Source organism: Bos mutus, chromosome 13 (genome assembly GCF_027580195.1).
Source record: "Bos mutus isolate GX-2022 chromosome 13, NWIPB_WYAK_1.1, whole genome shotgun sequence".
Taxonomy (NCBI): domain Eukaryota; kingdom Metazoa; phylum Chordata; class Mammalia; order Artiodactyla; family Bovidae; genus Bos; species Bos mutus.
Window position 1 is genome coordinate 8363782 of NC_091629.1, and position 26695 is coordinate 8390476.

Consider the following 26695-nt stretch of genomic DNA (forward strand, 5'->3'; position numbering starts at 1 on the left):
TCTCTGGGGAACTTTTATTCAGCCTGCTATATTGTCAAAAGAGAAAATACTGTAAGCAGACCACTGGAAATATTCCTATCTATTGACATAATCTTATCAATCTCAGACTGCCTGCATCTGAGTAGTGAGTGGGTCAGAGGACAACTTCCAAAGATGGGAGAAGGCACACCAATGAGTGTTCCAAGCCAGCCTCTTCTGGAGCCGGTGCTGTGTGGGAGCAGGAGGGCTGAGAGGAGCAACTCCACGTTCAAGGTCAGGAGGGGCGGCTGTGAGGAGATACCCCTCGTCCAAGGTAAGGAGCAGTGGCTGTGCTTTGCTGGAGCAGCCGTGAAGAGATACCCCATGTCCAAGGTAAGAGAAACGCAAGTAAGACGGTAAGTGTTGAGGGAGGCACCAGAGGGCAACACACAAACCATAATCACAGAAAACTAGTCAATCTAATCACATGGACCACAGCCTTGTCTAACTCAATGAAACTAAGCCATGCCCTGTGGGGCCACCCAAGACGGGCAGGTCATGGTGGACAGGTCTGACAGAATGTGGTCCACTGGAGAAGGGAATGGCAAACCACTTCAGTATTCTTGCCTTGAGAACCCCATGAACAGTATGAAAAGGCAAAATGATAGGATACTGAAAGAGGAACTCCCCAGGTTGGTAGGTGCCCAATATGCTACTGGAGATCAGTGGAGAAATAACTCCAGAAAGAATGAAGGGATGGAGCCAAAGCAAAAACAATACCTAGCTGTGCATGTGACTGGTGATAGAAGCAAGGTCCGATGCTGTAAAGAGCAATATTGCATAGGAACCTGGAATGTTAGGTCTATGAATCAAGGCAAATTGGAAGTGGCCAAACAGGAGATGGCAAGAGTTAATGTCAACACACTAGGAATCAGCAAACAAAAACGGACTGGAATGGGTGAATTTAACTCAGATGACCATTATATCTACTACTGTGGGCAGGAATCCCTTAGAAGAAATGGAATAGCCATCATGGTCAACAAAAGAGTCCAAAATGCAGTACTTGGATGCAATCTCAAAAACGAAAGAATGATCTCTGTTTGTTTCCAAGGCAAACCATTCAATATCACAGTAATCCAAGTCTATGTCCCAACCAGTAATGCTGAAGAAGCTGAAGTTGAATGATTCTATGAAGACCTACAAGACCTTTTAGAACTAACACCCCAAAAAGATGTCCTTTTCATTATAGGGGACTGGAATGCAAAAGCAGGAAGTCAAGAAACACCTGGAGTAACAGGCAAATTTTGCCTTGGAATATGGAATGAAGCAGGGCAAAGACTAATAGAGTTTTGCCAAGAGAACGCACTGGTCATAGCAAACACCCTCTTCCAACAATACAAGAGAAGACTCTACACATGGACATCACCAGATAGTCAACACCGAAATCAGACTGATTATATTCTTTGCAGCCGAAGATGGAGAAGCTCTATACAGTCAGCAAAAACAAGACCAGGAGCTGACTGTGGCTCAGATCATGAACTCCTTATTGCCAAATTCAGACTTAAATTGAAGAAAGTAGGGAAAACCACTAGACCATTCAGGTATGACCTAAATCAAATCCCTTATGATTATACAGTGGAAGTGAGAAATAGATTTAAGAGACTAGATCTGATAGATAGAGTGCCTGATGGACTATGGACGGAGGTTTGTGACATTGTACAGGAGACAGGGATCAAGACCATCCCCATGAAAAAGAAATGCAAAAAAGCAAAATGGCTGTCTTACAAATAGCTGTGAAAAGAAGAGAAGCGAACAGCAAAGGAAAAAAGGAGCATCTGAATGTAGAGTTCCAAAGGATAGCATGGAGAGATAAGAAAGACTTCCTCAGCGATCAATGCAAAGAAATAGAGGAAAACAACAGAATGTGAAAGGCTAGATATCTCTTTAAGAAAATTAGAGATACCAAGGGAACGTTTTATGCAAAGATGGGCTTGATAAAGGACAGAAATGGTACGGACCTAAAAGAAGCAGAAGATATTAAGAAGAGGTGGCAAGAATACACTGAAGAACTGTACAAAAAAGATCTTCACGACCCAGATAATCATGATGGTGTCATTACTCATCTAGAGCCAGACATCCTGGAATGTGAAGTCAAGTGGGCCTTAGAAAGCATCACTACAAACAAAGCTAGTGGAGGTGATGGAATTCTAGTTGAGCTATTTCAAATCCTGGAAGATGATGCTATGAAAGTGCTGCATTCAATATGCCAGCAAATTTGGAAAACTCAGCAGTGGCCACAGGACTGGAAAAGGTCAGTTTTCATTCCAATCCCAAAGAAAGGCAATGCCAAAGAATGCTCAAACTACCGCACAATTGCACTCATCTCACACGCTAGTAAAGTAATGCTCAAAATTCTCCAAGCCAGGCTTCAGCAATACGTGAACCTTGAACTTCCAGATGTTCAAGCTGGTTTTAGAAAAGGCAGAGGAACAGAGATCAAATTGCCAACATCTGCTGGGTCATTGAAAAAGCAAGAGAGTTCCAGAAAAACATCTATTTCTGCTTTATTGACTATGCCAAAGCCTTTGACTGTGTGGATCACAATAAACTGTGGAAAATTCTGAAAGAGATGGGAATACCAGACTACCTGACCTGCCTTGTGAGAAATCTATATGCAGATCAGGAAGCAACAGTTAGAACTGGACATGGAACAACAGACTGGTTCCAAATAGGAAAAGGAGTTCGTCAGGGTTGTATATTGTCACCCTGCTTATTTAACTTATATGCAGAGTACATCATGAGAAACGCTGGGCTGGAAGAAGCACAAGCTGGAATCAAGATTACCGGGAGAAATATCAGTAACTTCAGATATGCAGATGACACCACCCTTATGGCAGAAAGTGAAGAGGAACTAAAAAGCCTCTTGATGAAAGTGAAAGAGGAGAGTGAAAAAGTTGGCTTAAAGCTCAATATTCAGAAAAGGAAGATCATGGCATCTGGTCCCATCACTTCATGGGAAATAGATGGGGAAACAGTGGAAACAGTGTCAGACTTTATTTTTTGGGGCTCCAAAATCACTGCCGATGGTGATTACAGCCATGAAATTAAAAGACGCTTACTACTTGGAAGGAAAGTTATGACCAACCTAGATAGCATATTCAAAAGCAGAGACATTACTTTGCCAACAAAGGTCTGTCTAGTCAAGGCTATGGTTTTTCCAGTGGTCATGTATGGATGTGAGAGTTGGACTGTGAAGAAGGCTGAGTGCCAAAGAATTGATGCTTTTGAACTGTGGTGTTGGAGAAGACTCTTGAGAGTCCCTTGGACTGCAAGGAGATCCAACCAGTCCATTCTGAAGGAGATCAGCCCTGGGATTTCTTTGGAAGGAATGATGCTGAAGCTGAAACTCCAGTACTTTGGCCACCTCATGCGAAGAGTTGACTCATTGGAAAAGACTCTGATGTTGGGAGGGATTGGGGGCAGGAGGAGAAGGGGACGATAGAGGATGAGATGGCTGGATGGCATCACCGACTCGATGGACATGAGTTTGGGTGAACTCCGGGAGTTGGTGATGGACAGGGAGGCCTGGCGTGCTGGGATTCATGGGGTTGCAAAGAGTCGGACACAACTGAGCGACTGAACTGAACTGAACTGCCAGTCTCCAGTGAGTGTGGCAGTAGGGCACAAAGCCTGGGCCCAGGAATCACCCAGGTCCCATCTGACCTGGCTTTGCTATTCACAAGCTCTGTAAGTCTGGATCAAAAAATTCATGAATGGTCGTGTGGCTTAAGCATCAAAGCCTAGAAGTGGGAGGAAATCAGGCAGGAGAGACAGAGGGTGATTGAACTGAAGTAGCACGCTAGGAATTCCACAGACAAATGTGAGTTCTCCTCTGCTTTGTGTACCCCTGAGTTGTGGGTACCTGGGACAGCACTGCCGTGGAAAACAGCTGACGGATGAGACACTGACTCTTCAATTTCATGAACCATGGCAGCTATTAGGAAAACAATTTGTGCATCTCTATCTTGCCCACTTGGGCTTCCCTGGTGGCTCAGATGGTGAAGAATCTTGCCCAGGAATTCTACGTGACTTGGACAAAGGGGCCAAATCTTGTTCTATTTTACACGCTCACAATACCTAATACCTAATAGATACATGCTTAGATACACCTAAGAATTAAGAACTTACTAGATCCATGCTCATATGCACTTAAGAGTTGAGTCAGACTGCTAATAAATTTTAAATTAAATGTTCTCTATTCATATAGATAAACGTAAATGTGAATGAAACCATCTGTTTAGTAGAATATTTATAAACTTTCTCACCTTGTGTCTTTAGTAAATCTCTTCAGAAATAGATCCACTAATTTTAAATATAAGATAAAACAGGCTCAAGAGAAATCTTAACAATGCTGTCAACTACAGCAGATGTCAGATCCTGCCCAAAGCTTCTCCATATTCAGCCCTAGGTGAGCCAGTCCTGCAGCCCCCAAATGCAAGCTCCTCCCACTCCTCACTGAGGGCTTTCTCTGGCCTCCAGTTGGCTGAGGAGTCAGGCAGATGTGTGGGGGAGTCCACGTCCCCTGAGGCAGCCTTCAGCAGATGACTGACAGTTCATGGTCATTGTAGAAGGGAGCGTCCATGGCCCATAGTGCCATTCTCCTCAATAACGCATTTTTGTTGGCTCCCTTGCTCCACTGTAACCCCCCACCTCCTGCCACTCCCCTGCCAGTGCCTCTGGCATCACCAACCAAGTTAACTACCTGCACTGAATCTGTGTCTCGGGGTCTGCTTCTGTGACCACAAGTCAAGGACCACCTGTGGCCACTGGAAGCTGAAAGAGGCAGGGACCGGGTTCTCCCCAGCCTTTGGAGGGAGCCCAGTCCGGTTTACACCTTGGTTTAAGCCCTCAGACGTTGAGCTTCTACCTCCAGAACTGTAGGAATTCATTTCTGTTGTTTAAAGTCACCAAACGTGTGGTCGTTTGTTATGGCAGCCCCAGGAAATGACTTATTCTGTAACTTTTACAGAGAGTAAGTCATTCCTTTTAGGAAAACCAAGCAGCTTAAGAAGTGCTTACCTCTCTTAGATGCAGGATGTAATTCCAGTTTTGAAGTGGAAACTTACACATTCAGAAGTAGTTACTTGAGGCAGATAACATTGTTCTGCTGCATAAAACCCTCCAGTGGGTTGCATCCAACTGAAACTAAAATCCTATCTCACTGGGCTACAAAGGGCTACATAGCTCCTCCCGCCTCTCTACCTCCTCTTGTCCACACTCTTCGGCCACATAGACCTACCTTCAAATCCTGAACAAGACTTAGAGCCACTGCACTAGCCTTGTCTTCAGCCTGGAACCCTGTCTCCCTGATGACTGTACAACTGACCCCTCCTCTTCCTTCAGACCTCAGACGCCAGCTCTTGAGAGATGCCTTCCTGGGTTCCTCTCTGAAGTCCCCATCAGATAGCTCAGTTGTAGTTCTCTGTGGAGCACAGTTTGGTATCTTTGGCTTCTTCCAGTAATCATGCTTTGCTCAATTCTTTCTCCTCCTAGACTGCAGGTTCCTCTACAGGTTCGAACCTTATCTGTGTGCTTCACTGTGAAAGTGAAAGTGTTAGTTGCTCAGCCATGTCTGACTCTTTGCGACCCCGTGGACTGTAGCCCTCCAGGTTCCTCTGTCCATGGAATTCTCCAGGCAAGAACGCTTCATGGTTTGCCATTCTCTTCTCCAGGGAATCTTCCCACCCCGGGATTGAACCCCGGTCTCCTGCATTGTAGGCGGATTCTTTACCGTCTGAACCACCAGGAAAATCATTCCCCCAATATTAGAACAGGTTCCAGCATGGAGTCAGGTTTTAACAAGTATTTGTAAGTGGGTAAATAAAAGAATATTCAAATTCTGGTGGAGATGCAGTTTAGTGGCTTTTATTGTTTCCTCTTCAATAATCGTTGTAAACCCAGATTGCTGTCATGAAGATATATGGCAAACCTCAGTGAGAGAATGCTTGGCTCATCCACAGGGCTCAGACCCTGACGATTCTGCCACAGGGAACTGTGGCTCAGCATGGACAGATTGGCTGATTTTTTTATTTAACAAGATATACTCCAAATCAGGTTCTCATATGAGGCCACCAGTTTTTAAACATTGTCTCAAAATATTTTAAATACTCTTTGAGTCAAATGAAGTATGTCTGCCAGTCAAATTCAGCCCAAGAATCTATTGTGCTGTGTCTCTTCTTCAGCCTTCCCGAGCTTCCAGGACAGTAAGAGGTAGATACTGGATATGTTGAACTGCCAGCTTATCAGAATTTATCAAGGGAAGGAAAGGAGAGCTGTTTCAGGAACCCACACACATGTAGAAACACAGGGCCTAATGAGAATATCCATGTTGGCACCATCCTAAAAATAAAAAAAGGAAAAAGAAAAAAATGAGAGCAAAAGATCACAGCTTGGAATAGGCCAGGCCTACAGTCAGACTCCAGCACCCAGGAAACAGCCTTCTCATTGTGAGGTGTTGCTGGTCAGTGAAACAAAGCCCAGGGGTAACTGTGGATGCCAGAGCACTAAGTCCTCAGCTTGTGGTTTTAAGGCAAGAAGCCCTGCCTAGACCTTGCTGCAGGGCACTCTCTCCATAATGTGCACCACGTGTTTACTCTTTATGAATATACTTCATTCAAACACGTGTTTCTCCCTTCTTCCTGGGATTTCTGATGACAAGTGTTACTGATCCACCCGGGAGGTGCCCAGCATGTTCTCAGAGTTTCAGACCCAGTCTGTGATTGCTTCTCTTTCATATGAGACAGAAATTTAGATCAGATGAAGTCCCTGACATCCCCCAGCTCAGTATGGAATGGGGGAAAGACCCTGGTCAGAGTCTCAGCTTTTCTGGTTATTACCAGGTGACCACAGACAGGTCAGGTGACCCTCTCTGGCTCTCAGCCTCCAAATCTGTAGAAAAAGGGAGCTAGTGATGACACGGCCTGCAGACCCCTTCCTGTGTGACAGTCTTGGTTTGCATGACTGCGTTTCATAGGTGGTGCCTCCTGCTCCTTTAGGGATCACTTAACTCCAGTACTATTGCCTGGAAAAGCCCATGGACAGAGGAGCCTGGAGGGCTACAGTCTATGGGGTCGCAAAGAGTCGGACACGACTGAGCAACTTCACTTTCACTTTCCCTTTATGGAATTCCAGGATGCCCAACACACCTGTAAGAGTGGAAGGAGCAGGAAGTGCAAGGACCCAAAAAGGAGATCATGGATGAGCTTCCTCCGTGCTCTCATGTGACCAGATCAAGCTGATGGAGAGCAAATTCTGACACCTCTTTGAACCAGGGCCTCAGAGCCACATGCATCTCTTGGAAGGGAAAGAACATTGTTCTGGACAATTCTGGGAAAGATGCTGAGGAAGATTATTTTTGATCACAGACAAACTCAAAATATATTTGCTTCTTATTTCCTTGAATAAATGATTCATGGAATGCATGCATTTTAAGAAGTTGAATGCTTTGGGGTTGTTTTCCTGGAACCCTCCATTTCTGAACAGTCTCTAAAGACCAGTAATAAATATACACAGCTGCACAGCTAAGTGATCATGAGCATGCCCTTACGTGTCTATTGCATTTGCTTTAGGAAAATTCATTAATAAATAAACATTTTCCATAAACATGCCAGATAAAACAAAGGTAATGAGATTCACTTTTAACAAGTCGATACTAAGAATAACAAATGATGACTTTTTAGGGGATTTTCCTGTAAGTTTCCTGAAAGCCTCATAAATCTCTTCCTTCACCTCCTTTTTTCCCTGACTATATTCTCCTGACTGAAAATACCCTTCTACAATGAAAAATCCACAGTCAATTACACAGTTACAGAAAAGACGGTGAGAATGTGGAAAATAGCAAATAATCCTGGGAGAGTCTTCATGTTCAAGTTCTCTTAATGCGCCCAAATGATCCAAGGCTGCAACCTCATGTCTTTTCTCAGGGTGACTGGTGTGGGATCAGCAGCCAGGGGTGTAGTGTGATGTCAGGAGACTTAGAAGTGCTTTGTGCTAGAATGACTTCCCCCACTGACACAGGCTTCCCTGGTGGCTAAAGAATCTGCCTCTGATGCAGGAGATCCAGGTTCAATTCCTGGATTGGGAAGATCCCCTAGGGAAGGGAATGGCAACCACTCCAGTACACTTGCCTGGAGAATTCCATGGACAGAGGAGCCTGGTGGGCTACAGTGCACGTGGCTGCACTCTTGGACACAACTGAGCAACTAACACCGGCTTCTGTGTCTCCAGCCCCTACTGTGTCTGGCACATCCTGAGAATTCAGATGAATGAATTACTAGAGTCTGAATTGGCCAAGGTACAGGGTGACGTTTGTTTTGGCCAACAAAGTGTATGCAGCGGTCTCTGGGATGAAGGGAATCCAACCAGGCTTCCATAGCTTGATATACATATTCTCTAAAATAGTCATGGAGAGAGCAAAGATTTGGAATCTTACAGACTTTGTTGAGTCCAAGGTCTACATATACAAACAAGTTGTGTGAGCCTGCATGAGAGATTTAAAATCCTTAAGCCTACATTAAAAATTTTTTTTTATTTTTGGCTGTGCCGCATGGTGAATGGGCTCTTAGTTTTTGACCAGTGTTTGAACCCACTCTCCCTGCACTGGAAGCTTAGAGTCTTAACCACTGGACCACCAGGGAATCTCCTCAAGCTTATATTTTATTCTTATCCATCAAGGACTATAATATTCACTAAATCACAGGATGGTTGAGGAACAGAATAAAATATGTAAATTATCTAGCACAGCATTGAACACAGCTGATGCTCAATGTATGTTTAGGTTTTCCTCTCAACTCACCCCTATACACTAACCCCTTGGCTCTGATCCCTTTTCTTTTAATTCATATTCCTCAAGTAACCCAAATAGGAAAAAAAGGTGCTTAACAACATACACAGAACATTTTTCTCTTATTAAGCTCATTGCATGGTGATTTATCAAAGTTTGTATTATCTGTTTTGCAACTTGGAGTTTAGAATCTGGAAAAAGGAACCATTCTAAGCCACAAAGAATTTCTATCTATAAAAAGTTTGAAGATGTGTATTCACCTTTTTCAAGGCTAGCTCTTGTTTGGTAAAAAGTCTCTATTCCTTTAATTTTTTAGATCTAAAGGAAGATACTCTGTTATTTTTCCTAGTATTTGGACATAACCATTGACATGAACGCAGTTGTAATATTGAGAAGATAATTTGCTTGAAGAACTGAAACATTACTAGAATTAATTGAGCCAAGGCCATTTAAGAATTTCTTGCCTTTTGGTGGGGGATACTGAGGAAAGGGTTCTGTCAATGTCTCTCAGCTCTGTGTAACTTCAGAGGGCAGTGTGCTCTGGAAATTGTGGAAAACCTAGGTTGGAGACTTAGCACAAGATAGAAAGAAACTGTATTTCCTACCAAACCATTCTTCCCACCAGAAGAGACTGCATGGAAAACACCTGGCCAGGGTTTGGCACAGCCCAGCATGGACTTGGTATCAACTATCATGAAAGACATTACTAATGAATAAATAATCCAAAAGAAACTGATATCAAGCTGTTACACACCTGTGTGTAAGAATGGGCTGTCTCTATGGGTAGTGGATATCTCTCTGGCTAGTTATTGAGAAAAGAGAGTCAATTCTGGGACAGGAATCAAGGGATCTGGAGTGGACCTTAGCCTAGGATGTGGACAGAACATCTGTTTTCTCCCTGAGCCTCATGATAGCTGGGCGCCGACCATCCTGGGGGGCAATCCGTGGAGGAGGACCAGTTCTGGAGATTTGGCAGAGCTTGTACAGGTGGAGCCACGAAGAATCAGCACACAGAGCAATGTCCAGAAGCAGTAAGGTCACTGGTGCCACGGCTCTCAGAGAAGTTGCTGCCCAAGAGCACAAGGACCCACGGAGAGCACACACCACAGGGTAAAACCTCTTCACATGTAAGCCGAGGTTCAAGCCAACACTGGGTTATAAACAATCTAAGCACAGGATATATTCAGCTTGGGCTCGGATATTTTGCTTACGCACAGATTATGTTCCTCACCGTGTTCATCTCAATTCATTTGGTTGAGGTAGTTTCCAAACCAGTTTTAAAGAGCAGAATCTGAATGGATTGAAAACTTCCATACCTACTTACCAAACCTGGCATCCCTCATCAGCCGAGCCAGTGAGCAAACCTGGAATTCTTGTGCTTGCTTTGACAAGGCTTTTTTCTGCATTATGCCTTTAACACAAAAATTATGAAAGGGAAAAAGTGTGTGGAGTCCAGTCCAGCTATGATATTATTTATTCACCAGATACAAATTATATGTCCATTATAAATACAATCCTGAATTGTGCTTTAGTGGCAAGACTGGTTCTATGTTTTATTGGTGGAGGAAGCCCCTGAGATCTCTGCAACCTGTGGCTCATTTGGAAAGCAGGACGCTTCTGTGAGGCTGTTCACCCTCTGCCTGATCACATTTCCAGACGCCACCCCAGCAAACAAGGCAGAAAGAAAATCACCAGAGGCATATCCAATGCACAAGATAAACAGAAGCTACTGGAAAGACGTGTAGGATCAGTAACGAGGCAAAAAAAAAAAAAAAAAAAAAACCGTAGCACCCAGTTGGAACAAGGGAAGAAATCACTCACCGCTCAGCAGGAGAATCACTGCACTTCACCCGGGCAGGTGAGCTGGGCATGTTTGCCTGTTAAATCATTACTGGGATTTAAAGAACCTGCATGAAGCAAGGCCACAGATTGATTCGCATGCTATTTATAATTCCTTAACAGTTTGATGTTTTGCAGTCAGAAAAATAGATCACAGGAATGATTCACTGAAAAAAAAAAAAGAAACATATATATTTAGTTCTCTCTGCTGAATAAAATGACACAACCACCTTTTGCATTTTTCCCCATACCATGAAAATGTGTTTTCATTATGCATCACATTATATAAAACGTGGTGCTGAGAGGATTCCTGCTTCCCTCACCAGGCAGGAGTGGAGAAAACAGCCTGAGTATGGAAATTGGGCCTCCCACAAACCATGCTTGGGGGCCCATCCAAGACTCAGAGGGGAGACCAGCGTCATGAGCCCAAGGGCCTTCAGACGCTCTTCAGAGGGCCTGGAGACCAGGAAAGAGGTGTTCAAATTGCCCTTAAACCCTGTCTCTAGAGAGCTCGGCCTGGGCCCCTTCACGAGAAGGGTGGAGGTCAAATTCATGTATGATCCTGAACCCCTGTCTACCACCTAGGAAGCTACAAGCTGACCACTGGCCCTGGCTCTGCAGCAGGAATTCCTGTCCTTTACCAGGGGATCATCGATTCCATTTTACAATGAAGCACGTTTGTTCTCTTACCCCAGGTCTGAAGGACAATCTAGCTACATTTTCAAACTATTGCTTCTGGAGAGAGTTGAAGAATCCTGTAGAGGTATATAATCTCCCGTTTGAGGAACGGTAGGTCTGGTTTCCTGGTGGCTCAGACGGTAAAGAATTGCCTGCGAGACAGGAGACCTAGGTTTGATTCCTGGGTTGGGAAGATCCCCTGGAGAAGAGAATGGTTACCCACTCCAATATTCTTGTCTGGAGAATTCCATGGACAGAGGAGCCTGGTGGGGCTAACAGTCCATGGCCTGGCAGAGCTATACAATCCATGGGGTCGTAAAGGGGCTGGACACGACTGAGTGACTAAGCACACACGGACATCTGCCAACCAGGAGCTGGCTTCAGGGAAAGTGTGTGTTCTCAATCACCCAGGACCATCACTGGCACTTTCTGTCCATTTCCCTGGGCCACACTGCTCCATTTGACACTGGGAACCTTCCAAAGCTGAGCAATTCCTCAATGTTGGTTGAACTCAAGCAAAGAAAACTGAACCTCCCCGCTACGCCTCTCCGCCCACTGAAGGCCTCTCATTGGTGGCTCTCTAGTATATTGAAACGTCCTCATTAGGCTATACATCTCTTGAGGTATGAGTTTTTGTTTATTCACGTGCATCTATTTCCCATAGTCTGGAACATGATGTTGCACACCTACTAGGGTGTGACTGCTATTTATTGATTGATTGATGGAGGCCTTCGACTAATTCAGACATTCACATGCAAACTTCCTCTGCATTGTCTGGAAGCCCAGAGGCCAGACAGAGTTCAGCTCACTCATTTTCTTTCTGCTCTTTCAGCATCACATCCAGAAACCAGATATTTGGAGCACTGATTCTATCCTTGACATCAGAATACCTTCATTTCCACAGCAAATCTATGAATGCCCTTCTCTCTTGTGCTCATGCTCAGTCGCTCAGTTATGTCCAACTCTTTGCAACCCCATGGACTGTAGCCTGCTAGGCTCCTCTGTCCGTGGGGTTCTCCAGGCAAGAATACTGCAGTGGGTTGTCATTTCCTCCTCAAGGGAATCTTTCCGACCCAGGGATAGAACCTGTGTCTTCTACGTCTCTAGCGTTGCAGGTGGATTCTTTCAATCCCTAACCACAGGGAAGCCCTTGTCTTCTTCTCTCTGGCATTTCACAATAAGAACCCTAACTAGTAATAATTCATTTGTTATGCCCTGTGCTAAAGAAAGCAGTGCCCTTCTGGAAGGTGTATGTGTTTTAAAGAAGGGATCCCCAACCTCCTGGATCTCATGCCTAATGATCAGAGGTGGAGCTGATGTAACAATAATAGAAATAAAATGCATAATAAATGTAATGCGCTTGAATCATCCTGAAACCAACCCTCCACCACCCCAGTCCATGGAAAAATTGTCTTCCACAAAACTGTTTCCTGGTGCCAAAAATGTTGGGGACTACTGTTTTAAAGAACATAGGCTAAGTGAAATGACCTTGATTTATCGAAATTAGAGTCCAGAAAGCAAACAGGACTCATCCCACATGGGACTAAGCTTGCAATTGTTTCTCAGAAATAGATAAGTTCTGGAACAAATCTAATTACTTGATGTCTAACCTGCCAGTTTCAATAGGTCACCCTTCATTACTTTAGAGCATCTTAAATTCACAAGACAAGTGGAAATGCTAAAGTTCTGAACATCATGATTACTCACAAAATAGTTTACTATAGGAAGCTTGTAATGAGCAATGCAAATTTTTCTATTCATTTTTCTGATTCTATAAATTTTTCTGATCTTTTTTAGTTTAAAAGTAGAAACAGAACATCTATATGGGCCTCAAATGCCAATATGTTGAAGCAAGGATTTTGCCTCAAAATCATATAGTACATGAAAATTTAAAATAGTGTTACTAGAAAATCACTAGCACACAATTGTATCAATCATTTCTGTCTTTGATCTCTGAGATGTTTCGTCTTGTCACATATTTTTAAAAGTTAGGAAGTTTTCACCAGTGTTATATAATGGGAAAGAAGGAAACATTTGAAACTAAGGAGCCAAGGTTAAAGTCTTGTTCTGATAATTTTCTAGCTGTATAACTTGGGACACATCCTTGAATGCTCATAGCTCCATTTTCCTGTTCTGTAAAATGTGAAAAATAATACCTATTTCATAAGATAGCTGTGAGCGTTAAGTCAGATAATAAATGTGGGAATGATTAAATAGAGCACTCTGTACACTAGAAATTATTGCACCATCATCACTTTTCTTCATTTGAAAAGTCATAGTGCCAATGTATGCATGGCCCTAAATTAGGTATCTTAATAGATCAAGAAAGAATCCCATTAAAAAAACATTGTATTTTAATTAGCATATTTTATAATTCACTGGAACACTATCTCTAACACTCAAGGACACTGGTTTTACATTAACTAATATAGTTCAAACATTCAAAGCACTTAGCTCCTGAGGATCCTGTCTAGAAAGTTTGACATGGTCACCTAAGAGTAATTAAATGAATGAGCAGTAGCACCAGCAGTAAGAGGCCTCCTCGTCTTGCCAGGTGGTTGGTTTTTGATGTGTAAATTTACCCTGGGCTCTTCTTTGTCTGGTCCTTTGATACTGAGAGAAAGGCCTACTTTATGAAGAAACCACTTCAAAATTGTCTCAGAAAGATGAGAATAGCATATTTTTTTCCCCAAACATTTATTTTGAATTGAAGGAAAATTGCTTCACAACGTCGTGTTGGCCTCTGCCGTACATCAGCATGAGTCAGCCTTAGGTACACATGTGTCTCCTCCCTCTTCAGCCTCCCTCTCACCTCCCACCCGATCCCACCCCTCTAGGTTGTTACAGAGGCCCAGTTTGAGTTCCCTGAGTCACACAGAAAATTCCTATTGGTTATCTATTTTACACATGGTGGTGTATATGCTCGGAGAAGGCAATGGCACCCCACCCCAGTACTTTTGCCTGGAAAATCCCATGGACGGAGGAGCCTGGTAGGCTGCAGTCCATGGGGTCACTAAGAGTTGGACATGACTGAGTGACACCACTTTCACTTTTCACTTTCCTGCACTGGAGAAGGAAATGGCGACCCACTCCAGTGTTCTTGCCTGGAGAGCTCCAGGGACGGGGGCCCGGTGGGCTTCCATCTATGGGGTTGCACAGAGTCGGACACGACTGAAGCGACTTAGCAGCAGCAGTGTATACGCTTCCATGTTACTTTCTCCGTTCATCCCACCCTCTCCTTCCTCCCACTGCCAGCGTCCGTAAGTCTGTTCTCTGTGTCTGCGTCTCCACTGTTGCCCTGTATCAATAGGTTCATCAGTCCCATCTTTCTAGATTCCATATATAGAGAGTAGCATATATTTTTTCAAGTGTAGGAGGAAAAGCATTTATTGATCATGCATATCAAGACTAAGAAATCCAAGGTTTTTTAAGGAAAATGCTTTGTAAAACTTAAAAAAAATACATCTATTTACTTGCCTGTGCCAGGTCTTAGTTGTACATGGGATCTAACTTCCTGACCAAGGAACAAACCTGGACCCCCTGCATCGGGAGCAGAGTCTTAGCCACTGGACCACCACAGAAGTCCCTGTAAAGCTTCTCTAAGAAAGAAACTGCTGTGAGAGAATAAAAGAAAATTATATCTCAAAAAAGAGGGACAAAGTAAGAAAGGCTATGTACTCAGTGTGTAGAATAACTTTATATGCAGAATCTTTGGAACAATGTTTATACCCTTTGCTTTTTTAGTTTTTTGAACTTCTCTAATGAGACATTATGAGGGGTTTTTTTAATTATCAGTTCAAGATGGTGGAAGAATAAGACGAGGACACCACTTTCTTCCCCACAAATTCATCAAAAGATCATTTGAATGCTGAGCAACTTCCACAAAACAACTTCTGAACACTGGCGCAGGACACCAGGCACCCAGAAAGGCAGTCCATTCTCTTCAAAAGGAGGTGAAAGTGAAAGGTACTCAATCATGTCTGACTCTTTGCAACCCAGGCCAGAATTCCGGAGTGGGAAGCCTTTCCCTTCTCCAGGGGATCTTCCCAACCCAGGGATCAAACCCAGGTCTCCCACATGGCAGGCAGATTCTTTACCAGCTGAGCCACAAGGGAAGCCCCATCAAAAGGAGGTAGGGCAAAATATAAAAGACAAAAAGAGAGACAAAAGAGTTAGGGATGGAGACCTGTCCTGGGGAGGGAGTTGTGAAGGAGGAGAAGTTTTCACACAGCAGGAAACCCTCTCACAGGTGGATCTGTGGGGAGTTTTGGAATCTCAGAAGGCAACATAACCTGGAAAAAAGAAAAAAGAAAAACCCACAGAATACATGCCTAACCACAACTGCGGAAAAGAGAATTTTCCTGTGAAAGGCTCTAACCTAACAAGCTAACATGCAGCTTGGCCCACTCACAGAACAAAGGACTGAGCAAATACCAAAGGAGAGCTAGCCAGCTGCATACCGGCCCCTACCCACCCAGAGGCAGAGAGGCAGGCTTGCAACAGCCAGAGCCAGAAGGCAAGGGGCTGCTGCAATCTCAGCCCCAGAGATGCAGGCATCTTCAACCAAACCATGAGGAGGCTCCCAGCTGCTAACCACATCTTCCTGAGATCCTGGGTGGCTGACATCTGCCAGGAGGGTCACAGCCTGAGATCAGCTCTCCAGAGGAGACACACAGCACACCTGAGACAGTGCTCTCATGGGGCACCTGTAAAACCGAGCAGCCGGGACCACGGAGGTGACTAAGATGCATGGCCCACCTAGGACAGTGCACTTGCCAAGCACCTGGTTGTCTGAGCTGCTCAGATCCGGGAAGGGCACAAAATGCACGCCCAACCCACAGAGACTGAGCCAGAATTGTGTCTGAGTGTCTCCTGTGGAAGTACCAGAGCAGTGGCCTGCTGCAGGGACAGGGGCTCTGGGTGCAGCAGACCTGGGTATGGCATAAGCCCTCTTGGAGGAGGTCGCCATTTACCCCACCATAGAACCAACAGAACTTACACAGGACTGGGGAAACAGACTCTTGGAGGGCACAAACAAAACCTTGTGCACACCAGGACCCAGGAGAAAGGAGCAGTGATCCCACAAGAAACTGATCCAGACATGCCCATGAGTGTCCAGGAGTCTCTGGCAGAGGCGTATGTCAGCGGTGGCCTGCTGCAGGGTTGGGGCACTGAGTGCAGCAGTGCCTGCAGTGGACCTTTTGAAGGAAGTTGCCTTTATCTTCATTACCTCCACCATCCTTTGGCCTCAGGTCAAGCAACAGGGAGGGAACACAGCCCTGCCCATCAATAGAAAAATTGGATTAAAGATTTATTGAACATGGCCCCGCCAATCAGAACAAGAACCAGTTCCCACCCCCCCCACCCCCCCCCCCCCCCCGGTCAGTCTCTCCCATCAGGAAGCTTCCATAAGCCTCTTAACCCTATCCATCAGAGGGCAGGCAGAATGAAAACCACAGTCACAGAAAATTAACCAAATTGATCACATGGACCACAGCCTTGTCTAGCTCAATGAAACTATGAGCCATGCTGAGTAGGGCCACCCAAGACAGGTTATGGCAAAGAGTTCTGACAAAACGTGGTCCCCTGGAGAAGGGAATTGTAAACCACTTCAGTATTCTTGCCTTGAGAACCCCATGAACAATATGAAAAGGCCAAAAGTATGACACTGAAAGATGAACTACCCCCCCAGGTTGGTGGGTGCCCAAAATACTACTGGAGAAGAGTGGAGAAAAAATTTCAGAAAGAATGAAGAGACAGAGCCAAAGCAAAAACAATGCCCAGTTGCGGATGTGATGGGTGATGGAGTAAGTCCAATGCTGTAAAGAACAATATTGCATAGGAACCTGGAATGTTAGGTCCATGAATCAAGGCAAACAGGAGATGGCAAGAGTGAACATCGACATTTTATGACTCAGTGAACTAAAACAGACTGGAATGGGTGAATTTAACTCAGATGACCATTATATCTACTACTGTGGGCAAGAATCCCTTAGAAGAAATGGAGTAGCCGTCATAGTTAACAAAAGAGTCTGAAATGCAGTACTTGGATGCAATCTCAAAAATGGCAGAATAATCTCTGTTCGTTTCCAAGGCAAACCATTCAGTATTACAGTATTCCAAGTCTATGCCCTGACCAGTAATGCTGAAGAAGCTGAAGTTGAACGGTTCTATGAAGACCTACAAGACATTCTGGAACTAATACCCAAAAAAGATGTCCTCTTCATTCTAGGGGACTGGAATGCAAAAGTAGGAAGTCAAGAGCTACTGGGAGTAACAGGCAAATTTGGCCTTGGAATACAAAACAAAGCAGGTCAAAGGGTAACAAGAGTTTTGCCAAAAGAACGCACTGGTCATAGCAAATACCTCTTCCAACAACACAAGAGAAGACTCTACACATGGACCCACCAGACAGTCAACACCAAAATCAGATTGATTATATTCTTTACAGCCAAAGATGGAGAAATTCTATACAGTCAGCAAAAACAAGACCAGGAGCTGACATGGCTCAGATTATGAACTCATTATTGCAACATTCAGACTTAAATTGAAGAAAGTAGGGAAAACTACTCGACAATTCAGGTATGACCTAAATCAAATCCCTTATGATTATACAGTAGAAGTGACAAACAGATTCAAGGGATTAGATCTGATAGACAGAATGCCTGAAGAACTATGGACAGAGGTTCGTGACATTGTACAGGAGGCAGTGATCAAGACCATCCCCAAGAAAAAGAAATACAAAAAAGCAAAAGGCCTTCCAGATAGCTGAGAAAAGAAGAGAAGCTAAAGGCAAAGGAGAAAAGAAAAGATATACCCATTTGAATGCAGAGCTCCAAAGAATAGTAAGGAGAGATAAGAAAGACTTCCTCAGCGATCAGTGCAAAGAAATAGAGGAAAACAATAGAATGAGAAAGACTAAAGGTCTCTTCAAGAAAATTAGAAATACCAAGGGAACATTTCATGCAAAGATAAGATCAACAAAGGACAGAAATGGTATGGACCTAACAAAAGCAGAAGATATTAAGAAGAGGTGGCAAGAATACACAGAACTATTACAAAAAAATATCTTCATGACCCAGATAACCATGATGGTGTGATCACTCACGTAGAGCCAGACATCCTGGAATGCAAAGTCAAGTGGGCCTTAGGAAGCATCACTCTGTACAAAGCTAGTGGAGGTGATGGAATTCCAGTTGAGCTGTTTCAAATCCTAAAAGATGATGCCATGAAAGTGCTGCACTCATTATGTCAGCAAATATGGAAAACTCAGCAGTGGCCACAGGACTGGAAAATGTCAGTTTTCATTCCAATCCCAAGGAAAGGCAATGCCAAAGAATGCTCAAACTACCACATAATTGCACTCATCTCACATGCTAGCAAAGTAATACTCAAAATTCTCCAAGCCAGGCTTCAACAATACATGAACCGTGAGTTTCCAGATGTTCAAGCTGGATTTAGAAAAGGCAGAGGAACCAGAGATCAAATTGCCAACATCTACTGGATCATTGAAAAAGCAAGAGAGTTCCAGAAAAACATCTACTTTTGCTTTTTTGACCATGCCAAAGCCTTTGACTTCGGAAATTCTGGATGGAAATACCAGACCACCTGACCTGCCTCCTGAGAAATCTGTATCCAGGCCAGGAAGCAACAGTTAGAACTGGACATGGAACAACAGACTGGTTCCAAATTGGGAAAGGAGTATGTCAAGGCTATATATTGTCACCCTGCTTATTTAACTTACATGCAGAGTACATCATGCGAAATGCCGGGTTGGAGGAAGCACACGCTGGAATCAAGATCGTGGGGAGAAATATCAATAACCTCAGATATGTAGATGACACCACCCTTATGGCACAAAGTGAAGAGGAACTAAAGAGCTTCTTGATGAAAGTGAAAGAAGAGAGTGAAAAGTTGGCTTAAAACTCAACATTCAGAAAACTAAGATCATGGCATCTGGTCCCCATGGCAAAAAGATGGGGAAACTATGGAAACAGTGACAGACTTTATTTTCTTGGGCTCCAAAATCACTGCAGATGGTGACTGCAGCCATGAAATTAAAAGACGCTTACTCCTTGGAAGAAAAGCTATGACCAACCTAGAGAGTATATTAAAAACCAGAGAGATTACTTTACCAACAAAGGTCCATCTAGTCAAAGCTATGGTTTTTCCAGTAGTCATGTATGGATGTGAGAGTTTGGCTATAAAGAAAGCTGAGCACTGAAGAATTGATGCTTTTGAACTGTCATGTTGGAGAAGTCTCTTGAAAGTCCCTTGGACTGCAAGGATATCCAGTCAGTCCATCCTAAAGGAAATCAGTCCTGAATATTCATTGGAAGGACTGATGCTGAAACTGAAACTCTAATACTTTGGCCACCTGATGAGAAGAACCAACTTATTGGAAAAGACCCTGATTTGGGAAAGATTGAAGGCGGGAGGAGAAGGGGATGACAGAGGTTGAGTTGGTTGAATGGCATCACCGACACAATGGACATGAGTTTGAGTAAACTCCGGGAGTTGGTGATGGACAAGGAAGCCTGGCATGCTGTAGTCCATGTGGTTGCAAAGAGTCAGATGTGACTGAGAGACTGAACTGAACTGAAGGAAAATTTTTAAAAAATATTTTCCACTATCTTATTTGATGGCAAAAGGGAAAGACAGCAAATCAAAGGAATATTGTAAAATTACAGACTATAGTTGAATATTTCCAATGACCTGATAGGTTTTTCCAAGGTTGTTGCTCAATTGCTCAGTCATGTCTGATTATTTTCGACCCCATGGACTGCAGCACACCAGGCTTCCCTGTCCTTCACCATCTCCTGGAGCTTTCTCAAACTCATGTCCATCGAGTCAGTGATGCAATCCAACCATCTCATCCTCTGTTGTCCCCTTCTCCTCCTGCCTTCAATCTTTCCCAGCATCAGGGTCTTTTCCAAACAGTTGGTTCTTCCCATAAGGTAGCCAAAGTATTGGAGTTTCAGCTTCAGCATCAGTCCTTCCAATGAATATTCAGAGTTGATTTCCTTAAGGATTGACTGGCTGGATCTCCTTGCAGTCCAAGGAACTCTCAGGAGTCTTCTCCAACACCACATTTCAAAAGCATCAGTTCTTCAGCACTCAGATTTCTTTATGGTCCAACTTTCACATCCATACATGACTACTGGAAAAACCATAGCTTTGACTAGACGGACCTTTGTTGGCAAGGTACTGGCTCTGCTTTTTAATATGCCGTCTAGGTTGGTCATAGAGGTAAATTTTATTTAATTCTACTGAGTCTTATTGAGCTGTTCAAACCAGAACTGTGTGTTAAATTGTATTTCTTTATTTGCCTATCCTCACAATTCAATAATAGTTAATAATAAGAGTTACTGTGTATCATCATTTACAATGGGCCACACCCTATGTTAGCATCTTTACCTACATTATGGCTTTAAATCTCCAAAATGGCCTTTGAAGTACACACCATTCATATTCATACTTTCTAGCACAAAAAATCACTTCATGGGAAATAGATGGGGAGACAGTAGAAACAGTGTCAGACTTTATTTTTTTGGCTCCAAAATCACTGCAGATGGTGACTTCAGCCATGAAATTAAAAGACGCTTACTCCTTGGAAGAAAAGTTATGACCAACCTAGACAGCATATTCAAAAGCAGAGACATTACTTTGCCAACAAAGGTCCATCTAGTCAAGGCTATGGTTTTTCCTGTGGTCATGTATGGATGTGAAAGTTAGACTGTGAAGAAAGCTGAGCGACGAAGAATTGATGCTTTTGAACTGTGGTGTTGGAGAAGACCCTTGAGAGTCACTTGGACTGCAAGGAGATCCAACAAGTCCATTCTAAAGGAGATCAGTCCTGGGTGTTCTTTGGAAGGAATGATGCTAAAGCTGAAACTCCAGTATTTTGGCCACATCATGCGAAGAGTTGACTCATTGGAAAAGACTCTGATGCTGGGAGGGATTGGGGGCAGGAGAAGAAAGAGATGACAGAGGATGAGATGGCTGGATGGCATCACCGACTCGATGGACATGAGTTTGGGTGAACTCCGAGAGTTGGTGATAGACAGGGAGGCCTGGTGTGCTGCAATTCATGGGATCGCAAAGAGTTGGACACGACTGAGCGACTGAACTGACTGAAATTAATTGATCATACCTAAGGTCACACATCCAATAAGAGGAAGATTCCAGGTCACATCAGTAGCAATGCTAACAATCTATCACTTAGCACATATGGTGCTACCAAATGCAGAAAGTGCTTATTGGATATTAGCTGATTACAGTTTTGATTGAATATAATGAAAATATACTGACTTATAAAATGTTATCTGCCACATCACTGTATTTTTATAGATTTGGGTTAAAAAATGTGAAGTTATATTGCATGTATAATATTTGATTAAATAGTTTCAGATAACCAAACTAAGCCTAGACTAGGAAACTTGCACCTAGCTCTAATAAGTAATCTATATTCTGACATCATTTTACTTTTGAACAGCTAAATTACGTAGGGGACTAGAATCCCAGAAAAGGTTCTGAGGAGAATCTCTCCCATGCTTAACATGCAATGATTAAAGGGTGAAATAGCCCTAAGCTTGAATTCCCTCACAGCTTAGGTTATGCCCTAAACATTACATTTATGCTGTTATTTTGTTTCATTTTGGTGTAAAGAAAGGAACTGTTACAGGCAATGCCTATTGAGCTGTTGTGGTCAAATATTTATTAAAAAGACCATATTGATTTGCAGATTATGACTGACCACATATGAACCCTTCTTTCCAGTGACATTCTTATTTAAGGTATTGATTAAGGGCTTTTCATGCAGAAAGCATTTCTCTTGTCAGTTCAGTTATGCTGGCTTTTGTAATAAGCTAATTTGATTTCCTTTTTTAACCTTTGTTTGATTAGGGGAACGACATTTGCATTAAAATTCAAGAGAGATGAAGTCTGCCATCGATCTTGACTTCCTCATGGACCTCTTGTACTGAGCGAAAGATGATTTAGAGAATGTCAAGAGTCTTGGAACAACCATAATGAGAGAGGGAAAAAAATCACTTCAGACTTACACACCAGAAAGGGCTTATTTGACAGAAAGGGCAATTGCATTTGGTGGATATATTTTAGAGAAATCAAATTCAGGAAGTTTAATTTTGTTCTTAGGGCAAGTCATGAAGAAAGCTGTAAGATGAACTGCCGTTAATAAAGTACTCCCTAGTTAAACCAAAACATTTCCAAACCACTGAAGAGGTTAAGCAAAACATGTATATTGTTACTTGCTGCAAAGGAGGAAGAAGAGTAAATTCTAATATTTCTTTATAAACATGTTCCTGGTAAAATACTAACCTCAAACAAGTTTGTGGTTAAATAGAGTTAATCCTTTTCATACTGTTCATGGGGTTCTCAAGGCAAAAAAGAAAGAAAGCTTAGCACCAAAGAATTGATGCTTTTGAACTGTGGTGTTGGAGAAGATTCTTGAGAGTCCCTTAGACTGCAAGGAGATCAAACCAGTCAATCCTAAAGAGAATCAGTCCTGAATATTCATTGGAAGAACTGATGCTGAAGCTGAAACTCCAATACTTTGGCCACCTGATGTGAAGAACTGAATCTTTGGAAAAGATCCTGGTGCTGAGGAAAGATTGAAGGCAGGAGGAGAAGGGGACGACAGAGGATGAGATAGATGGCATCACCAACTCAATGGACATGAGTTTGAGCAAGCTCAGGGAGTTGGTGATGGACAGGGAAGTCTAATGTGCTGCAGTCCATGGTATCGCAAAGAGTTGGACACAACTGAGCAACTAAACTGAGAGTTAATCCCCTATTGCTGTCCCTGAGAATTGTGGAGATAAAACCCACATCAGTTCAAGTCCTCCACTGGCGTTGTTGTTATTGTTCAGTCGCTCAGTCATGTCTGACTCTTTGTGACCCATGGACTGCAGCACACCAGGCTTCCCTGTCTTTCTCCATCTCCAGGAACTTGCTCAAACTCATGTCCATTGAAGTCGATGATGCCATCCAACCATCTCATCCTCTGTCGCCCCCTTCTCCTCCTGCCCTCAGTCTTTCCCAGCATCAGAGTCTTTTCCAATGAGTCAGCTCCCCCAGGCTTAATCAGTCTTCTTTCATAATAACACTCAAAGATATGTGCAACTTCTTACAGTTGCCTTTGACTCTGGATCCTTTTCCTAGGGAGGAAATCAATGTATTCTGTGGCTTCAATAGCTTAGTTCCATTACTTATTCCTGAAATCTCCTCCAAAGATCTCTATTTGGATCTTTTCTGGCAATGAAGACTCTTTCCATTTTATAAGGAGTTTCACTGGGCTGGGGATTTTTAGTTCAAGAGAAATTGAATGATGAACCTAAAATGAACCTAGGGATGTATTAAATGCTCAGTGGAATACGTGGAAACTGTATCACATGGGCCCACCCATTCCTTCTACAATAGCGACTCAGAATGTTTTTCAGCTGACAGAATGTAGGAGTTAGAAAAATCAAAAGACAAGAAAGGGGAAAAACTTGCAAGCAATTGGTTGCAAAATTTCTGGTTCCCAATAAAATTGGAAACTCTCTTCGCTCAATTGGGTAAATTCTCATGATTCTAGGTCACTTGGAAGAACTTTGAGGGTCAGCAGGTCTTTGCTAACTTCTTTTTCTCTGGAAAAGTCATTGAGTATATTTACTGAAAGTAACTTTCCATTTTCCATTGTTCTGCCAGAGGTGATTCATCTCCAGTCCCCAGTTTCCCAATTTTATAGCTTAAAGTTGTGGCTTGACTCTTTTTATATTAATTCTTAAATTAATGTAAATTGATATATTTCTCCTTTAAAATAAGATAAGCTAAGATACTAGGAAATCAACTTCTTAAAAACCCAATTCAATTTGGAAGTATATAGTTGACTTTTGGCCTATGGCACTAAAGGTAAATTTAATGCTTCCTTTCTTCTGTGAGTAATGTTACACAATTATACACATTTTAAGGACTGCAGATAAAATATGATTATTCAGAGAAAGACCGATGTTCAGCTGCTATCTGTGGTTCTACAGCAATAATTAGATTCTAATTAGGAAAGAATAAGAACCAATGAACACCAGGAGAAGAAAGGACTGTAAAGAAGGTATGACCTTGTCTTATTATAGATGAGGAAATTTGGTCAAAGAGAGGGAACTGCCATGTGAAATATTTCCAAATTAATAAAATAAGACAACTACAATTTACTTTCAAATTCCATGAAGTTAGGTTCTTTTACAGTAAATATGACACCATTTAATCTTATGTCTAACAAATAATTGAGATGAAAAATGTTCCACTGATGCCACCAAGCTTTCATACCGTTAGTAGTATGGAAGTAGATTATCCATAAAACGTGGCAGAAGAATTTAAGGAAAGTATTTTCATATGTCCCATATGGGCAAATCATTAACTGTTCTTTCATGTTGTGAGCCCAAAAGCATCTCTATTATATTTTATATTGTGTTAAAATCAATATAATGTAATATAAAATTCATCCAGAGGATAACATATTTATGTATTCCCAAGGCATTTTTAGTTGAGACATTTATTTGGACTTTAATTTTAAAAATAACACTGCTTAGCTTCTGCCTCCATTGTTCCTCCCATTTTATTACAGCCCCCAGTCCTGGCACCTGGGAAATTCATCAGACTCATCTATGTGGAGGTTTAGAGGGCAGACACATCATTTTTTTAAATCTTCAGTTGCCCTTCAAATCCGCTGAACAGAATTCCTTATCTCCTAACAAAGATTTTACTAGAGTATTTTATGTGTAATTCATCAGAATAGCTGCTAAGCTGTTCAATTTTATTTTTAAAAGGTAGGAGCGTTGTGGCAGACAAGCCTGAGGTTTAGAAAGCCTGATTCTGCTTGCCTTTCATTTTCCCTGTGGCCTCTGAAGTGTGGTTTATTGGTAACCACCACGTTGCTATTCCTGTCTCAACTGACTCCTCATTACTCAAAGCCAATAATAATTGCTAAATATGACTAATATCACATGGAAGTTCGCAAAGTTCACTGCTAACCTTCATTCCAGCTCAAAATGTTTTCAAGGTTAATAGATTGATCTCGAGCTGAGATATGATGCATTTATAAAAAGGGAGAAAATGAAAAATTTGGCATCAACAATATGCGAACAGTTTTAAATGATTCATTTGTTACATTTGGACTGTAGCCATGAAATTCATTTGATATATATCACATAGTTATATTCTAACCTAGACACTGGAAAATAAATTAGTGATACATTTTAACATTAGACAATTTTACGAACACACACACACACACACACACACACACACACACATAAATCCAGGATGAGAATCAGGGCATTAAAACTTACTGGCTATTCCAGCTGGGGAATACTAGGCATTTAAGACAGAGCTAACCACTTTCAAAGACTGAGACTGCTCTAACACACAGCTCAGTTACAGCTGTGACCTTAAGAGGCTAGTTGCCAATTGTGTCTCTTGGTGTCCTTGCTTGGAGGAAAAACAAATGAAATTCCTGACCTCATCTCAGTTCTGTGCTTCCTACAGTTTTTGGTACCCAGGTTCCGGCCCACAGAATCTCGTGTTTTGCCCACACCCTTGATTGGACTCATCAAGGTTTCTAGGGTCCCAGAGAGACCTAAACCACCGCCTTTCTGATCCTGCCCCATGCCCACTCTGAGCCCATTCCCACAATCTGTTTCTGAGCCTGGATTTCAATTCCAGTTTGGTGAGGTTAGGGAGTCCTGACCCCTGGCCCAGCTTTGCCAGAACCTGGCCTACCGAACTGGAGGCAGCATTTCCTGGGAGGGCCTCCCATGTCCCGATAGGCTTCCAGGTCCTCATTAAGAGCAAGCCAGAGAGGCTGGTGGTTTCTTCCTCTCAATTGTTCAGTTCCTTGATTTCACAAGGCTCAGACCACTAACTGCCCCTGCTAGCAGACTGGACCGCTTTTATGTCTCTGCTCTTCCCATCTTTCTTCCTGGTTAATTACCACTCACAGTGAATATTGTGGTTGTCTTCTCCAGAAACAGCGCCACTGAGCTCCACTTACCTGCAGACGTGCACGCAAACCCCTTGGCTTGGCACTCAAGTCTTCCTACCTGCAATACCACTTTCCCGCTCCTGAGGTCCTTCGGGAACAGACGGCCTGTGATCTCCCTTGACTCAGCCCTCCGCTCACTAACTGTAAACTTGGGCCCGTCACTTAATCTAGCTGAGCCTTCCTTTCTCAGCTCTGCGGAATAACACCTTCCTTACTCACTGTGAGGATTAACCACACAGCGCAGACAATTTCTAGCATGCTCCAGGCACACGACAAGGGCCCCACGCACTTGTAAGAAGACTTTGTTAGCCGCCTGCTGTTCTCAGCACTTCTCAAAG

General features: G+C 42.9%; 1 long non-coding RNA gene across 1 annotated transcript; it reads right to left on the minus strand.

Moving 5' to 3' along the window:
* Positions 1-4632: 4632 nt before the first annotated feature.
* Positions 4633-26488, minus strand: LOC138990499 (uncharacterized). The gene is made up of 3 exons (XR_011466641.1): positions 26367-26488; positions 10622-10806; positions 4633-6357 (listed from the first exon to the last, which is right to left on the minus strand). It is a non-coding gene; the product is annotated as an uncharacterized lncRNA (long non-coding RNA).
* Positions 26489-26695: the final 207 nt, after the last annotated feature.